General features: G+C 40.8%; 1 pseudogene; it reads left to right on the top strand.

Annotated features, from left to right (window-relative positions):
* Nucleotides 1-5,129: 5,129 nt before the first annotated feature.
* Nucleotides 5,130-5,261, top strand: LOC117997549 (annotated as a pseudogene).
* Nucleotides 5,262-6,849: the final 1,588 nt, after the last annotated feature.

Below are 6,849 nucleotides of genomic sequence, written 5' to 3'. Positions count from 1 at the left end.
AGGCGTCCACTATGACTGATGTTCTTATAAGAAGAAGAGACTAGGACATAGACAATGCACAAAGGGAAGATGTATGAGAAAACAGAGAGAAGACAGCCATCTGTAAACCAAAGAGAGAGCTCCCAGAAGAAATCAACCCTGCTGATGTCTTGATCTCAGACTTCTAGCCTCCAAGAATTGTGAAAGAATAAATTTTTGTTGTGCAAGCCACCCACTCTGTGGTATTTTGTTATGGCAGTCCTAGCTAACTAATACATATACACACACACGCGTGTACATGCACACAAACACACACACATACACACACACACACGATGGCCACGAAGTCTGGAAAAGCAGACAAACACATCATAAAAGATTTACTGCTATCACACTATAGTAAATGATAAAATGATATTATCTTAGAGTCAAGACTTTATGGCCACACTCTATAGGTAGAAACATGCACAAACATTTTGCCCTCTCCTTGCACTGGGAGAAGAAAGGGGTGTAAAGCAAATATAAAATGGACTGATAAGGGCTTCGGAATGCTACTACATAGTTTTCTGCCAGATGTGGGAGTGGAGAATAACGTCTCTAGAGTTATTTTCCTCTGACAGCCATTGGGTTCACTCTTTCGTCCCGCCAAGTGGCCCAAATACATGCCTCCACCTGGCCTTGAATGAGATACGCTTCATGTTGCTTTGGACTCCTTTTACTTTGTGAATGTTCTTCCCAGACACTCCCCAGTGAAGTCCCAGATTGGGGGAGAATTGTGCCTGTCTCATGACGGTTAATCATTACTAAGAATTTGTAAATTCCCTGACCATCATTAAGCACAGAAACTGAAATGCAAAAGTGAAAACAAAACCCCCCGAGAAATGAGAAAGAAGAGTCACTGAGAGGAAGAGAATCAACTTAACCGATCCAACTCTCCAACGAAAGTATGTGACTGTCAGGGGCGAGGATGGGGGTGGGGGAGAGAAAAAGTTCCTTTCTTCTGCCACAGCAGTGATTATAAAAATAGCAGTGTCATTGCTTTATTAAATGAGGAAGTCCAAAAATAAGTATTATTGACTGATTTAACAACTTACCATGACATCTCAGGTCACTGGAAGGGAAGGGAAGGGAGAGGAACTTGTGTATTTAAAGAACATGTTATGTATGCCCAGAGCCTTCTATAGCTTAGCTCAGGTGAATTGTCACCATAATCATGTAAAGTAGACTGCATTATCCCTGTTTTGCATAGGAAGAGCTAAGAGACATTAAGTCAGACATTGCTAGTTGAATTACCAATCCTTTTCTCTCTTGCTGCCTTTCTCTGTGGAATATGGAAAAGGTGAACATAGGCTTCTCTACCTTCTCTGCAGCTAGGGGTAGCCTGCCTATATGACACAGTTCCAGGCAATGGTATGGAAGCATCTGTGGAAGATTCCCAGGGTGGACTTCAAGTCTAAATGCAGACTTATGTATCCAACTGCCTACTCAGCATCTTTGGCCAGTGAGCCAATAAGACTCTCAGTCCAACAGGTCAAATTTGTCCTCTCAGCCTTCCCAGTGTATCTGCCCACTGCCCGTGTTTGCCATTTAAGTAAAAAAGTATAAAGTCCCCAGTACCAAGCCTGCAAGCTTAGTTATCATTGCCTCCTCTTCCTCTCACGCTCCGTCCATATCCAGTCAATCCTCAGATTCTGCAACTCTATGCTTCTCCTTACCTCTGCTGCTACTGTCCTGCTCCAAGTCACCAGCAACTCCTGGCTTTAAAGCCTCCTAATGGGATGCCAAACTTCTATCTTGCCTCCTCCTTCAGTGTAGTCTCAATACAGTGCCCGCAGTGGGTCTGTTAATATGTACATTGTGTTCCTCCTTGGCTAACAATGGCCCCATGACATTCTCACTCAGAACAGAAGCCAAAGGCATCACAGAAGCCCAGAAGTCCCCACCATGTGACCTGGCCTCCTGACCTGTTTTACCTCAAGTCTCCCCTTCTCCCCCTGGCTCACTCTGCTCCAGCCACATTGATCTGGCATCAGAAGTTTGCACCTGATAGATCCCCCCTCTCTGGAAAATTTGTCCATAATTTATTTTCATAGTTTATTGCCTTAACACCACCTTGTCTTTATGCAACTATTACCTACTCAATGACACCCTTTTTGACCCACCTCACTTAAAATGCAATTTCTCCCCACTGCCACCACATGGAGTATCCTTCCCTTTTCCTGATTTTATTTTGTCCATACCATCTCCTATCATCTAGTACTACAAATTTTACTTATCTTGTTTACTCTCTGCCCCCCCCCCACTAGAATGTCAGCTTCATTTGGACAAAGATTTGTTCTGTTTTGTTAACTATGGGAGCACCTAGAATAATACCTGATCTGAAATAACTGCTCAATAAATATGTGATTAATTAATGAATTCACTGATGCTAGGGGATTTAGGAGAAATCATTTTCTCCCTTATATAAGGGATAGGCATCAGAGAAGTCATTGCTATCTTTAAAAATGCTGAGAATGTCTCTGTTGAAAATCAGCTGGTAGCCTTAAAATAATGCTGAGAATAAAAGAGCAAAAGATGGAAAATCCTTATGTCATGTTGAGTCACAGAAGCATCACCTGCAATCTTATCTCTAGACATAATGTGTCTAAGAAATACCACCATATCCACATAAACCAGGTATCCACAAACTATGCTCTGCAGGCCAACTTTGTCCTCCTGCCTGTTTTTGTAAATAAAATTTTATTGGAATACCTACATATTAACATAATGTCTATGGCTTCTCTCATCCTACCCCAGAGTTGTATAGCCCACAAAGCTTATAAAGTTTACTATCTGCTTTTTCACCGAAAAAGCTTCTCAACTCTTGATTTAAGCAAATACTAATTGAATTTTCTTTTTTATTTTTCCAACCAAAAGCATTGTGGTGGTCATGGGCTGCTTGGATGTCTTGCTGTGGGGGGGCATAAGTGAATGACAACCCCAGCTGCTACCCTCTGGGACCCATGAACCACATTCTCAGAAGCCACACTTTAGGTAAATTGCTCTTCCCCAACGACTAAGCACAGATGCCATTCCTGTGAGATGCAGGGTTCCTCCAATGGGTGACTTTGGCTCAAAGACTTCCATCCACTCAGCTAAAACTTTCTTGCAATTGCACTGGAATCTCAGATTCTCCCTATCCAATCCTCCTCCCTTCCTTTTCTGCTTCCCAGGAATCGGGCCTACATCATAGTCTGAGGTCTCTTCCTACATACTCCTTCTCCCTCCTTCCTTATCCTTCACAGGTGTTTTCTTCAATAAATCTGTCATGTCTGGTCTTGTTTTGCATTTTGATTCTCAGAGGACCCCAACTAACATAAGCATTCTTGACCAAATGCTTCTGTTACCCTGAATTCTTGACTACAATCACAGAGCTAGTAAGAAGTGATTTTTAGATTTGAACCAGCATCTGCCTGACTCAAAACTTTGTGCTTTCTCAACACTGTTTTAGGATTATTATTCCACTAGACACTTTTATTGTTGCTGTTTTTTTAAGATTTTATTATTTATTTATTTATTTATTTACTTACTTACTTATTTATTTTCAGAGAGAGAGAAGGGGGAGGGGCTGAAGCAGAGGGAGAGAGAGAATCTCAAGCAGACTCCACACTGAGTGTGGAGCCCTGACACAGTGCTTGATCTCACAAACCTGAGATCATGACTCGAGCCAAAATCAAGACTCAGATGCTTAACTAACTGGTGCCTCCCGAAAATACTTTTTTTTTTTTTTGCTTTCCTCCTTATATTCATCATTCAATAAGGAATCCACGAAAACTTTATGGTCATGAACTGTATTTTATTCACACATATACTATAACACATTTGGCAACTTTATGATATTGGTGGGATGAATGAATAAATGGATGAACAAACATTTATTGAATATCTATGAAGCAACTCTTCCTCTAAGTCAGAAAGGAAAGATGACAACAGGTGTTGGCAAGGATGTGGAGAAAGGAAAACCCTCATGCACCATTCATGGGACTGCAATCTGATACAGCCACTCTGGAAAACAATATTGAGGTTCCTCAAAAAATTGAAAATAGAACTACCCTATGATCCAGTAATTCCACTACCAGGTATTTACCCAAAGAAGATGAAAACACTAATTTGAAAGGATATATGCACCCGTATATTTGCTGCAGCATTATTTACAATAGTCAAATTATGGAAGCAGCCCAAATGTCCATCAATAGATGAATGGATAAAGAAGAGGTGTGTGAATATTCCACACACAATGGACTATTACTGAGTCATAAAAAAGAATGAAATCTTGGGGCATCTGGATGACTCAGTCAGTTAAAGCAACTGACTCTCAGTTTCGGCTCAGGTCATGATCTCAGGGTCCTGGGATTGAGCCCTGCATCCAGCTCCATGCACAGCTCAGAGTCTGCTTGTCCCTCTCCTTCTGCTCCTCCCTCTGCTCTCTCTGTCTCTCTCCCTCTCAAATAAATAAATAAATAAAATATTAAAAAAAGAATGAAATCTTGCCATTTGCCACAACATGGATGCGGCTAGAGAATATGATGCTAAGTGAAATCAGTCAATCAGAGAAAGACAAATACCATATGATTTCACTCATATGTGGAATTTAAGAAATAAAACAAACAAACAAAGGAAAAAAAGACAAACCACAAAACAGACTCTTTAAGAGAGAACAAACTGGTGGTTCCCAGAGGGGAGGTGGGTGGGGGATGGGTGAAATAGGTGATGGGGATGAAGAGGACATTTTCCATGATGAGCACTGAGTCATGTACAGAGTTGCTGAATCCCTATACTGTACACCTGAAACTAGGATAATACTGTATGTTAACTACACTGGAATTAAAATTTAAAAAAGAAACTTAATAAAAAAAAAAAAAGAAAGGAAGGATGAGAGCATCTGAAGAAAAATTCCTCATGAGGTCCTTCTCCATGTCAGACCACAGCTGAATTCAGTGCTACTCTGCATCTGAGCTCCACTATAATTTATTTCCTACATTTGCCAGCTCTGTAGAAAAGTTAGATCTGATCTAAACCAATCTCTCATCTAACATGCACTTATCCAACCACATTGACACAGAGTCTAATAGATGTATCTTTCTTTCGTGTTTGAATATTCTGTGTACTCCAGCTTTGCACAGTGGCAGTATCATAGCCAATGAGGTTTATCTGAGGCACGATTATTGCTAATTGAATATACTGTGTACTCTTGTTAAAAACATAATGATCATCCAGCGAAAATGCACATAACTATCCAGATAAAAGTGATAAAATGGAGAAAAGAGCAGTCATCACGTGTGAATGCAGAAATTGCCTTGATTACCTCAAAGGAAGGCACTGATAAAAAGCTGTAGGAAGATGAGCTACTTTCAACTCATCTAGATGATGGATTTCTGAGGAAGTCCTTTGCATTTGCTTCTAAGTGGTGATCTCGCTAATGAATTTTCTGTGGGCTGCTAAAAACAGACATTGTATTCAATGTCTTAAACAACTGCTTGTAGATTTCAAATTACCACTATAGAGTCTTGAAGTCATTTTAGTTGGGCAGCTCATATATTGCTGGAAGTTTTTTTGTTTTTAAAGATTTTATTTGACACAGAGAGAGAGAGAGAGAAAGACAGGTGGGCAGAGAAGAGGGAGAAGCAGACTCCCCACCAAGCAGGGATCCCGATGTGGGACTCGATCCCAGGACCCTGGGATCATGACCTGAGCAGAAGGCAGACACTTAACCGACTGAGCTACCCAGGCGCCCCATATTGCTGGGAGTTTTAAGCTAGCTTGCAAAGATCTCATTAATTCTCTTTCTCAGATGTTTTAATATACATCAGCTTCTTCATTAGTCTTTTTCTGACTAATTTCCACCTCACTTTTCTGGTTTCTTGAACTATTATATTTTAATGTGGAGGTGAAGTGTGCCAGAGTGATGCCACAAAGGGTGTTCTGTCAAATGTATTAACCCAACTGATAGATCCTATCATTGGGCATTGATGGTAGGCTGAGGAGGAGGGAAATGAGAAATAAGACCTGGGAGAGCCATTGACATTGTTTATTCCCATCAAGAAGAATTTTAAAGAGTAAATTCTACCCCCCTAGATTCCTTCTAATGTTTCCAGTCAGTGGGGTTGCTCTAATGAGTTCAAATTTAGATTAAAGCAATAGCTACAATTTTTATTTCAAAAGCTTTTGCCAATAATGATGTCTACATTTGGGGGAGATGAAGTGGAACAAAGTAAGGTTAAGAATCAAAACACTTGGATTGGATTCCTGGCTCTGACCACTTAGTCCTTTGTAACCTTGAGCCAGTGGTTCTTCTCAGGCATGGATACACTCCACAAGCTCCCCCCCCCCACCCGATAATTGAGACGTGTATCCAGAAGCATTGCTTGAGGCAAATCACTTAAACTTTGTGAAATCCCATTTCCTTAACTCTATAAAGAGGGCATGGGATTCACTAGAGATTATGAATTCATGCTACACATTAAAAACAGTAGTTTTTTAAAAATAGTGGTACAGGACCCCATCCAAGACCAACTGAATCAGAATCTCAGAGGGTGGGGTCCCTGCACTGGTGTTTCTGTAAGAATGATCTGGTGGTCTTAATGTGCTGCCAGAGTTTAGAAACTCTGCACTATCTTCAGGTTCATTACTAATCCTCTAGCATCTGAGAATCGCTGACTTGCTCCAACGCTCCCATGGAATGCAACAAGAATCCATTCGGATGGCTCTGCAGTTTATGACCACAAAAGTATCTCCAACCTGGGTCCTAGGGATCTAGACAGGACTGATCTGGGGGAATTTTTATGGGAATAAGAGGTCATGCTGACAGCCAAATCTTTACTTTGCTTTTCT

The sequence above is a fragment of the Mirounga leonina genome, unplaced genomic scaffold, assembly GCF_011800145.1.
Source record: "Mirounga leonina isolate KUSES-001 unplaced genomic scaffold, KU_Mleo_1.0 Mir_366, whole genome shotgun sequence".
Taxonomy (NCBI): domain Eukaryota; kingdom Metazoa; phylum Chordata; class Mammalia; order Carnivora; family Phocidae; genus Mirounga; species Mirounga leonina.
This window is presented reverse-complemented; position numbering and strand designations above follow the sequence as displayed.